The 12729-nt window shown below is 40.1% G+C and overlaps 1 long non-coding RNA gene across 1 annotated transcript; it reads left to right on the top strand.

Moving 5' to 3' along the window:
• The first annotated feature begins 940 nt into the window (after positions 1-940).
• Positions 941-11021, top strand: LOC122999308. The gene is made up of 3 exons (XR_006407682.1): positions 941-951; positions 1249-1251; positions 10935-11021. It is a non-coding gene; the product is annotated as an uncharacterized LOC122999308 (long non-coding RNA).
• Positions 11022-12729: the final 1708 nt, after the last annotated feature.

Below are 12729 nucleotides of genomic sequence, written 5' to 3'. Positions count from 1 at the left end.
GGAGACAAAACGCAGCACCATAGTTGCTGAATTCACTCAAAAGTGACCCAGAACTTAAAAGTGAACTGTTTTACACTGTTTATTGTAAATTAATACAATAATCATTAGCTTCTGCCCTTCGTTAGCAGTACCCCTCAAAGAATTTAAAGGTCTGTGATTGGATGTTCAAATTTTTGTCAGCAAATATAAACTGTTGATCTGTTGCTCTCAAGCCCCCAGGAAGAGCGGCAGGCTGTGAAGCCGATTTGACATAGTAGCCAAATCGTGTAATTACAACTTCTGGGACCATCATGTGATACACTCTGGCTCAAAAAACATTTTTCACGCACACAATCATTTAAAAAGGAGCAATTATAAAAAAGTGAACACACTTTTTTGAATGTCACAACCCCCCGTGTAATGACTTGTTTTACTATCAGAATTGGATCCATTCGGTCCAATAACATTTAGAAAGTCTAGAATAGCAGCATGATTTAATTATTTTATCCCCAGTCAAGTGAGCGGAGAGCCAACCGGAAGTCAACCGGCTTGACCAGTGGAAGTCTCTGTATATGCTCTATGGGCCCAAATATCCACATCCACATAATTTCTTTACAGCAGGAAGTTGATTTTTTTGGCTTCACTTTTGCCATTGGGCAACTTTCATGGGAATGAACAGTGTATCCAGTATCCAGTTCTCTTTAATACATCCATGATTGTTCTCATAAGAAACATTTTGCATTTCAGTAAGGTTATGTCTGTGCCCATAATGTCTGCTCAAGTTACAGGTTCTTGGAGGGAAAAGCAGTAACAGAGATTTGGATTAAATGCATTCATAACACCACTGAAAATTAAACAAGAAGCAGCAACAAGACAGCTGGTAGTCAAATGACTAAAATGTGACAAAAACTAATACACATTTTCTTCAAAAGACTAAGATCAAAGCTAAATTGAAATCAGGTACAAAAATGAGTCGTTCTGATGGAATACATTTTTTTTTTTAAGAAAACAGAAACATTCTTGCAAAACAACTTGTGAATACTTTTGTTTTCAGCTCATTCATTTCAGTGACCCTGGGTTATTTTTGATACTATTACAGCATTATCACCAGAAAGCACTGAGAAAATACTTGTCATGTCTATAGCCGCTTTAAAACTCAATGTTATTCATCAGACCTTCAGCTCATTTCTTTGTTGTTATTGTCATATTTTGTCCTGCATTTTTCTCTTGTTTAAATGTTTTATATAAAAATACATTTTCTCCAACTAGACAGTAGTTCAACAACAATTTTTCATTATATATATGTTTTTTTTCACATTCATACACTGCTATATGTTGCTTGTAAAGGGAAGGGAGACCAAACACAAAAATTGCGTTGAGTATTTGCAGTATGATTAGTGCAATAAAAGAGTAATAATCTTCTAACAGCAGCAGCAGAATAGATACCCACACAGTGACAGATTAGAGCAGATGATGGAAAGACTTAAGAGATTTCATTTTAAAATTTAATTTAATGTTTTAATTTATTTATCAATCTGTTCAGAAGTAATAGACTAAGTGTTGATCAAAACCCTACCTGATAATGACCATACAGGTATGGTCTCTGTTTTGGACATTAGCATGGTTGACCAACAACTAGTAAAATGCAAATCATCCAAAGTGCCTTCCTCCCAGTGACCACGGTGCCAATACAATGCCATGCCATTATTCATGTGAGTGATGTTTTGATTAAATCTTTAAGAGGCATGTTTGACAGACAACATTGATTTGTCCGACATCCTTATGTGAGAGGTGATTTATACATTTATTTTACTCAGTTAATAATGGCTGATGTCATTTCATTATGTATGTTTAAATCCGCTCTCCCTGAACAGTGTTCCACTCATATTCTTTGTTGAGCAGGAGAGGGGGAATGAGCTCTGCAGAGTTCCTGTGGAACAGTTAAGAACCATTACATTATGTTGTCAGGGTCAGTAACAAGCAGGAAAACCAAACCTCTAGAGTGTATGGGAGTCAGGAGGAACCACCGGACAGTCACTTCATGCGCCACAGCAGTTTCAGAATGATATATGATTATTGCTCAACATAAATTCCATTATCATAGGCCTGTTTTTACAAACTGGAGCCAGATCAGTAGACCCACTGAGAGAGGTTAAATGCAGAAAGCTCAACATTATCATTTGACGATGTAAAGTAGAAACCTACAAAGACAAGACAAACCACAGATGTTTCCACCAACACAGAGATTTTTTTACACTTGGCAACCAGAGAGAAGCACATATCGAGCGACTAAGCTGATACAAAGACAACACACTGGGTGATAGGCATCCTCTGAAATTCCACGAAAACACAAATTCTCAAGCTCTCCCTCTCAAGCTGTCCTTTTTCATTCTTTACAAAACTATTTCTGCAACACTATTAATGCCTTCCAGGAGAGACTGAAAATGTGTGCAGCTATAGCCATATTCAAAGAGTTATTGTGTCTCTCCTTTCTATATGACAGACAGCTTTTCACCCCGCCTTTGAGCGTGGCCATTCGGAACAACTATAAATACTTTGACGAACTGTCGCACAAAATACTTCTTTTCAAGCATAACCTGACATTAAAAGTCAAGGGTCAGGGTAGTAAGGGATTTTTCTCCTTTTCCTCCCGAAGTCATCTTGTAGAGCTGAAAAAAGAAGAGCTGCAACTAATTATTATTTACATTATCAATCAAGCTGCTAATTATTTTCTCTGTTTATCTTTTAGTCAATGAAATGCCAAAAAAAAATTGTCAAAAGTGGCATTCACAATTTGTCAGAGCCCACTGTGATGTCTCCAATTTTCTTGTTTTGTCTAACAGTCCAAAACATTAAGATATTCAATTTACTGTCATATACAACAAACAAAAACAAAAAATTGTCACATTTGAGAAGCTGAAACCAATAAACACATTAGTCAATTAATCAACTAATCATTGCAGCTCTAGGTGTGTCCAAAACAGTCAACATATCACAGGACCAATTAAACCATCATAAACAAACTCAAAGTAATCAAACACTAACAAGTTGCTGTTAACAGTATACCCGATAGGTGCAAAGAATTATTATGTTGTTGAACAAAGATATGGAATGGTGTTGTCTTTTGAAACCATTACTGCATATAATACAAAGTAACATAAATGCAACTGTCCTTTTGGAGCCCCTACAGAAAAAAAAAAAATCAAAATGCCTGTTGAAAAATACCAACAATGGATTAAAAAGTACAGTACACTGCTATTTGCAACACACTCAAACTCAGTGCTCATGTAGCACTAGTGTTTGCCTCTCCAACTCCTTGTTCCAAACCGGCATTTTTCTTTCGCTGAAGCTGCTTGACTCTTCACTCTTGTTGTTGCCTGCTTTGAAAAACTCCTCATCAGTTCATTCATTCAAGTATGGCTAAAGTGTGATGAAACGTGGTTGAAAATAATGGCTGGCCATTTTTATAAAGTTTATTTTTTACTAGGTATTCATCTCTATGAGGAAGCTTTTGTGCACCGCGAAAAAACAGCCCTCATCGCTGAATTGTTGTACTTTTTTAAATCACTGAGATACTTTTCATGCATAAATGGTGAACACAATCAAAAGCACCTGAACACTATACCCTGCAGTGTTACCATCACACGCTGCTATTGTTTGACAATTGTTTATGACTTAAATCTAAGGTGACTTCACCTTTAAGACCCGATGATGGTCAATAAAGATCAGGACATTAACTCTGAGAGGAAATTCAAATGTCTTTGAGTCTTAAACAAGGTTATGTAGAAGGCATGTTTCTCACAGGAGAGAAGTAAATTCATCTTCCTGGCAGTTTCAAAGGTCCCTGCGTTATTTCCTTCTGTTCTCTGCATAACAGGGGGTAATATCACTCTCCCCTCACAGTGCATATGTCAAACATGAAATAGTATAACTCCCAACATTGCAACATTGCGTGCAGTTTACAGTTATTTGATCAGACCGACCTTAAGTGAAAATGTTGTTGTAGGAAACACAAAGAAGGAAAATGACCAAGAGAGAAAATGAAATGAAAAAGGCACTTGGCAGGGATGCCATGTCTATTTTGCTGCATTCCTATTCAGTCAGCTTGCCCATACTTTGTGCCTGTGCATTAATAGTCTGTGCATTAAAGGTCTGAATATTTGGCTTTGATACCCCGTGGCTGATTTTTTGGTTGGGTTATTAGGGTAATGCTCTTTGACAGAGCCGTAACACAATGCTGGTGGATCAAAAGGCATTTTGTTTTCTTTTCATCTCTCATACTCTCAGCCAAGACTTCATTGAGCGAGAAAGAAAGCAAGCGAGCAGCAGAGACAGAAAGGAGACAGAAATAGACAGACTAGGAGACAGACAGGTATTGGAACAGCCTGCAGCCCTGAATCTGGCCTGTAAATATCTGGGACATTGCTCATCAACACATTAATTTCTGTCCTCATGCTGGAGGAGTTCTTCCATTAGCTCATACATAAGTATTTTGGATAGTGAGTTGCTGATGATTAATTCACTCGCATCAGTTGGTCGCCTGTGATAGTATGAGTGTTCCTCTCCTGTGAAGTCACATTTCTGTATTATCTTTCATCTTGCAACACTGCATTGTGATGGATATAGGGTGTAAGTGCCTGTGTGTGTGTGTGTGTGTGTGTGTGTGTGTGTGTGTGTGTGTGTGTGTGTGTGTGTTTGTGGTGATCCTGCTAGCAAATATTAATGTATGTAACAGCAATTCCATTGTGGCCTTGCTGTCAGAAAGAGGCAGAAAATATGAGATATAAGTGTGTGTGTTGTGCACATTCTGTATGTAGCATCAGTGCTGTGCATTATGTGGTTCCAGTATGTATACAAATTCTCTAATCTCATTTTAAAGGGCAATTCTGCTTTATTTCAATCAGTATTTTGTTAATCTTTACTTTACAGGAAAATGTACACAGTTTCACACCTGGAAGCTGCCCAGTGCAACCACAGTCTTAGCCGCTGGCCATTGAGCAGCTCCACTGGAGCAAAATTACTAGTCCAAACTTTTTTTGGAAGTGAAAGTGCTTCTGTTGCAAACATCCATCAGAGTTTACAGAGTGATAATGTAGTTAAACTGCTGGCTTATTTACAGCCTCTTGTGTTCCTTGCACTCACAGACTGCTGTGGAGATGCTGCCATGTTTCTCAGCAATTACTCTGGTGATTACAGTTTTACCATATACGATTTGAATTATGGTAGAATCTATCAAAATATCATACATGTTGTAATGAACCCGATTATCCTTCTATATGAGGAGTAGGCATTACATCTGCAATGATTAGTTGATTAATTGATTAGTCATTCAACAGAAAATTAATTAGCAACTATTTTGATAACAGAACAATCGTTTCAGTCATTTTTCAAGCAGAAATGCCAAATGTGAGACTTTGCAGCTTCTCCTTGACTTTACATTATAGTAAATTGAATATCTTTGGGTATAGCTGTTGGTCTGACAAAACAAGACATTTGAAAGTGTCACCTTGGAGTCAGGGAAACTGGGATAGAAATTTTAGTTTTCTGATGCTTAATAGACCAAATGGTTAATCACTAATGAAAATCATCATTAGTTGCAACCCTACATTTTATATCATATTTATCATGATATAAAATTCAGTTAACAAAACATTGAAAATATCAACATTAGTATGGATATTGTTTCTAATACAGAGAATTAAATACCTGAAAACTTAAAGTACTTTGTCATTTCAATACTAAAGTCTGGTTAATCCAATGTTGCAAAGAAATAATGTAGTGTCCTCGAGGAAAACGATGATGAGATGGTATCTGGCCTTGCTGATAATTTATTAGCTAACAGTACACAGGCTACTGTGGGCCATAGCACAATGCCAAAACAAGAAAAACTGTCAATGTGCTGTTAACTCTGAATGAGCCTCTCACTTAGACTTTTTTATAAACTAACTCCCACATCACCATAATAGATAGCTGAAATCACTGACAACCTTCAGAGTGGTTACTGACACCCTGGAAATCTCAGTAGCTGCACTTAAACTGTCAGTTTTATCCTTAGTTTTTTAACAAAACTAACATCTCTTAACAGTAACTAACTATAAACATGTCTTGCAGTCCATTATAATGATATTATTGTGGATTTAAGGTTCTAACTGGAGCCACAAACCACCAAGAAATAACAGTTGCAATCAATTGTCTGGTTTATTTATCCAGAGAATGATGTGAATGTTGATTGCTATGATGATTGCCATGGTTCTAAACAAAGAAACAAATTACAATATCTTGCCCAAACAAATCTTAAATCCATCCTTTAAACCATGTTAAATATTTGCACATTAAAGTACCATAAATATTTCAAATAATGATTAGCCAAATGCATACTTCATCGTAACAAATTAGATAAAAGATTATCCATTAACCTTGATGTCAGTTCTTAAGCACACCATAATCCCAATCAATTGAAAGAAACTGCTACTTACATTGAAGGTTATTCAAAAGACACATGACAAACACCTACAAACGCTCAATCAAGGTGAAAGTGTTTGGAGACAAAGAGGAAGAAGTCCTTACCCAGGCCTCTATTTATAAAGTGGGAGGTACTACCACACATACACCGAACCACCACTTGATTTCTCCTTGTTGCGATGAGGGGAAATGCATTTGCAGTTTCTAACAGCCCCTGGATTTGTGCAGTTAATACATTTCATTTAATTTCTTCATCAGTGATTTCAGGGAGTGGGATTAATCTGGAAACAGGGCATATGTATTCTCTACTTCGAATAATGACCTTAGTGGACCTTTCCATCCTTTCCAGGGTAGGTTTAAGTTTTCCTTCCTATAGGCCATGATGCTCGAGGATACTGGGGGTCAACTATCATCATAATCTGACCTGAATCCAAGTTCTCCCCGTCAGTCTCCCATTTTGCCTGGTTTAGAGGTTTGGAAGGTAATAACGAATGAAGGCTGTCCAGAAATGATCCGATAAGATCCGTGACACCATCTTCTCCTGCCAAGGAGTTCACTTGCACAGTAGATTTCCTGAGGAAGAGAGGAGTTGGGCCACCCCATCAGCAACATATTTAGTGTGACTGGGTCTGGATCACCAAGGTCAGAGGAGATATATCCGAGAGGTTTTGAATTCAGAATAACTTCAGTTTCAATAAGGACTGTGTGTAGGACTGTTTCTGTTGTTGGTTGGTTTCTCAATGCAACATGGAAGACCATTTTTATTGATTTTATCTCTCATTCCCAGCTTCCACCGAAATGTGGGGCAGATGGAAGATTGAATTGGAAGTTCACTTGACTGTGGGCCAATTGCTGCTTTAGGTCTGGTGCCATGGCCTGGAAGGCATTTTGTAGCTCTGCCTCTCCTGCGCTGAAATTAGTCCCACAGTCAGAGAGTTCAAAGGGTTTCCCTCTGTGTGAGACAAATCTTCTGAAGGCCATTAAGAATGTATCTACATCCATACTATCAAGCAGCTCAAGATGTATTCAGCATGTTGTTAAGCATTTAAAGAGTATGCCCCACCTTTTCTTGGTGCAGCGGCCAACCGTGAAAGTCCCAAAACAGTCTATGCTTGTGGACCAGAAGGGGGGCTTTAACAGTTTAAGACAGGCTGGAGGAATGTCTGCCAATTTGGGAAAGACTGGATTGGCTCTCCATCTCTGACAGTCTTGACACTGGTGCTGATGTTGGCAAATGGCTTGGCGACCAGTCAGGATCCAGTACCAGTACCTCATTTCCTCCAGGACATGCTCAGGGCCTGGGTGGAGCAGTTTCTCATCATAATGCTTGATAATGAGTTTAGTTATGGACTGTTTTGGATCTAATATAATTGGATAGATCTTGTCATGGTCAAGGGTCTTCTCTTTGAATTCGACCTCCAACTCTGATGAGACTGAGATCAGGGTCATATTCAAGAGACAGGGAGAGTAGGTTGCTACCTTTTGATAAGGATTTATCAGTTTTGGGGGCAATAAATTCCTGGGAAGCACTCTGATTTGGCCCTTTGCAGAAGATGCCTCTGTGAGCTTATATAGCATTGGACTATGTTTGATTTGTAATCCACCACCCCATAAAGCACATTTTTTGTTTCTTTTATCAGATCATCCAGCTGCTGTACTTGTACCGATCAGGGAGGTATGTGTCATCTGACATCATCGCACCAAAAAACATGATTTTCTGAGTTCCTCAACAGTCTCTGATTCAGCTGGCACACATAGATTGGCTGGCCAGCAGCCAATCAGGAATTCTGCAAGAGAAATGGAGGGCTTTGACTCCATCTGTGTTGCTGAGAAAGCTCTAGGACGGTTTTGCCCCATGTTATGTCATTGGCTGGATTATTCTTTGAGTCAACATATCTCCAGCTCTTCATGTCAGTCAGAGTCTGAATCTCAGCTGTTCTTGTCCCAACGAATACCTTGTAGCAACAGGAGTCAGATGTTAACTGTGGGTCACTGACTGTAGTGGAGTAGTGAGTTCAGAACTGAGACGGTTAGCCAGCTGGGCACCGGATAGGGCTGCACATAGTTCAAGGCAAGGGATAGATAGCTGGCATAGAGGGGCTATATGAGACCTAACCATGATGAAGCTGTTTGTCTTTAGTCGGAAGGTGCGCAAAAGCACCATACACATGCTCAGAGGCATCACAGAATACATGCATACGGGATTCTGAGGTGGCTGTGTTGGGCCAGGCAAAAGACATTTGTTCAGGCTTTGTCCAATGTATTCAAAGGAGTAGTCAAATACAACTCTGTATTTGTTGGTGTGTTCAACAATGTGATGTGGGAAATAAGTTTCCTGTGGTTGGTCTACCTGCTCACTGGGAATCATTTGAACATAGCCAGACTGCACAAGCTTATTCAGTTCCTCTTGGTATTTATCAGACAGCTTGGATCTTTGGATCTTTGGGCCATCAGGTGCCCCATGAGTATTGGCCCTGTGGCTGTGATGAGATGGGCATAGTCTGAGCCAATGAGGACGAGAGGGCATGCATGATCAACAGACTTCAATGAAATAGCTCTGAGATGGTGATACTGCTCTTGTAGCTGCTTCACAGGGTATGTGTGCTCTGACAGTCCAAGATTCTCTGCAGTGAATGCTCCATTGTTAATATGCCTTTCAGTTGGCTGGTTGATAGGGGAAATTTCAAAGGATACAGATGCTCCATTCAAATGCACTATATAACCTGTCTCACTGTGCATAGTGAAATGGTTTCAGCCTGAATTGTGAGGCCCAAACACTGGACAGCTTGGGGGAGCAGAATAGATCTACAAGGATCAGCTAGGACAGCAGTAGTTGCAAGGGTCCTTTCCCTATTGTGGAGACATACATATATTGACAACTTTCAGCATGACTTTATGAGACTGGTTGCGTTTGTCTATGTAAAGGAGATCTGAGGGAGAGGAATTAAACATCACAGTGGCTGATTTGTTTGCACTGACATCATGGAGAATGGTCAGGTGAAGCTCCCAGATGTTACATAGCCTCTTTAAGGTGCATTTGTTTTGTGCTATGTGTATTCTCCCACATTTACTGCATCTCTCCTTCTCTTTGATCCATTTTACAATGTAATTTTTGAAGAGCTTTTTTTAAATTCTGTGTATGAACCAAGGAAATGGTCTCTGACATTACAGTAGGGACAGTAAGGCTTAGGCTTATTAACACTAACCTTTTCTTTGGTGTAGGCTCTTGGTGAATTGTCTTTCTTAGATGTTGTTGACAAGTAGAGAGAGGAGCCTTGTCTGGAGGGTTGGTGTTCCTTTCCAGTTCATGGAATTTCCTGTTTGTGAAGCTCAACAGCTCTCTCTCAACTTTGACTGTAGCCAGGTTGAAAGGTCAAGGAGGGAGTAGGTTTGGTTTGCCTGCCCAGTCAGAATGCCATGATTAATACAGTGCTCAACAAATCCAACTCTGTACTGTACAGGGAGTTTACTGCAGTGTGTCAGCACGAGAGCTACATCTTAATTCAGACCCATTAGGGACTTCTAGGGACAGCAAAATTAGCACCAGAGCATGGACAGAAAAGGAAAAATCATCAAAGGCCTCTACATCACCTATGCGAATAATGGGGGAATTCAATATTGTTCCAATTTCACTCTGAACCAGCAGCCTTGGGTGAGCGTATTTCTCTTGAAGTGCTAGGAGAGTGGTGCAATATGGTCTTGCATCATGCATGCTGGATCTGGCCAATTTATTAGCTCCCGGGTGCTGAAGATGTTCTAAGAGGATCTGATATTTATACTGCTCAGTAAGATGGGAGTGATTGTCAAGGAGGTTATTCAGAGTCAATTTAAGGAGGGCAAAATCACTCTCTTGACCACTCTTAAACACAGGAAGTGAGGGCCTTTGTATTCCATATGCGGAGGCTATGAACAGATCCAGAACACGTGGAGTTTGAACATGTGAGTAAACAGATTGTGGCTCCTGGGATGATATGGCTTGCATTGGTAGTAGGCTACCGGTGAAATTGGGCTGTCCAGAACCAGGCGTGGATGCAGTATAATTAGGGGATTGGGACAGTGACTGGAGGGGCAGGTACATTGTGAATAGAAAGGGCAGAGAGTTTTACCTTGGCAGATGCATAGTGACTGGATGAGGGTATAGGCTGGGCAGACACATGGGGAATGGACAACAGTGCAGTTTGAGCAGTAGCTACAGAGGGCAAAGACGGAGCCTGAACAGGAGATAAGCTTTGCTGTATTGGTTGAGGCATGGGAAGGGTTTGGTCAGTTCAATGAAATACTGTTCCATCATCTGCTTACATAGCTGGTGTCCTTAATTCGACACAGCTGACCGAATCTTGCATAATGCAATAATGTGTCATTCTATCATAGGGCAGATTGGTCACACTGAGCCTGATAGCATCCTGCTACGCAACACAAGAACCACAGACCCTGAACAATAACCAACATTAGCTTACCTGCTAAACTCTCCTTATCTAATTTATTAATATAAGCACGTCTTGTTCTGCAACTTAGCTTGTTGAATGAACCACCAAACAAACATTCAGTGGGGAAAAGTGCACCGCTGATGTCAGTTAGCAGGCTAGGTAGCTAATTAGCTACTCAGCTGCAGCACATTAAACAGCATGTTAACATACCTGCAAATGTCACTTAGGCTCCGTTAGATGCTAGTTTGGTCATTGCTCTTCAAAAATTCCCATTAGTAACACACTGTCTGTCCATTATTTGTAGCTATAGCAGTTTGTTTACTTTATGTTCATTCCGTACATGTAAAATTGGTAGCTTGCCCAGCCGGCTGAGACAAAAAGAGGCATTTGTGATATTTCCCTAAAGACCTTTTTTCTTCATTCTAATAATATAAAACTATTAACAATACATTTAAAAAACATGTTGACATTATTTTTAACTGCAAATAGGGATAATTAAGTTTTCATTTTGGTTGGACTTTAAGTACTGCTCCACGGTTACTATGTTTAATTTAAAACAACCAATCTGACTGACCTGTAGCTGTGTCCTGCAGTTGCAGCTTCCAGATGTTTATGATCAGGGGACTTAACAATAATAAAAGCACCTTGTAAGTGGCTTCTGTTTCAGAAGCCTAAGACCCTCCACCACCCACTGACCTTCCTGAAAGACCCCATGAGGTTAATCCCCAGACAAATAATTGAATCTTGACCTGGCTATTATTATCTCCCTCTAACCGTTCCACTCTGCAGGAAGCTAACCTCGTAAAAGCCCCAGGGCCTCCCTCTGGTTCCCCCCACACTAATGGACAGACACACACATGTGCACAAACACTTTTGTCCTTGTACAACCAGGCAGATACACACAGCCACAAACATGTGTTTTTTTCCACATATGAGACACTTGAACACACACAATCACCTACAGGCAGATCGAACACAGGATGTAATACAAACCAAATTGCACAGTCACAAGGTGACAATGACACACACACACACACACACACACACAGATGATATACTGTACACTGACACCCATGCATGCACACACTTTGTCTGGGAAGGAGGAGCGCACCATCGTCTGCTGGTGGGTGGTAAAAGTTGTGTCTAAAGCGATCCCACAGACCCGTGACTGCTAGAAGAATGAAATCACACCTGGCACAGCCCGCCAACTGTTCAGGATCTGACACACACACACACACACACACACACACACACACACACACCCACAGATGCTTTCTTATACAATTGAGAAGTACACTTGAGTAGTCAAAGAACACTTTGACCACACTTGCCCAACCTAAGTCTGACACACACACTCACACAAATTATAGACCATATGCACATGTCCTCTGGTGGTCTTGGTCTTCATGGTCTCTTGGCTTTTGTAATTAATTTGAATTCTCATCACTCCTGAGGGAGAAGAAGAGGTGAATGTTTGAGGTCTCTGAAGAAACATAAAATAAGAAAAGAAACAAGCGTGAGAAAAGTGCAGCTCAGGCCTCACACGCAGCCTGTGAACACATTAACATGAACACACAAACACACCCAATTCTATTTATTCACACTCCACACACGACACTAACACAACACCTGCCAACTCGAGCGAACACATTTGTAATGAGGATTATCATCTCACATCATTTGTTGATAGAGGCAGTTTGCATTCTTACTCAATCGATCAACTGCAAACACACTGTAGCTCCATGCAATGACATTGAACAATACAAATGCATTATGGTTGAAAAAAGCAACCTGGCTTTATATGAGCACTGAAATACTTCTTCAGAATTGATCCCAGCATGATGTTTATACAGACTTACTC

Source organism: Thunnus albacares, chromosome 16 (genome assembly GCF_914725855.1).
Source record: "Thunnus albacares chromosome 16, fThuAlb1.1, whole genome shotgun sequence".
NCBI classification, from domain to species: Eukaryota; Metazoa; Chordata; class Actinopteri; order Scombriformes; family Scombridae; genus Thunnus; species Thunnus albacares.
The sequence above is the reverse complement of the archived record's forward strand: the minus strand, read 5'-3'. Positions and strand labels throughout refer to the sequence as shown.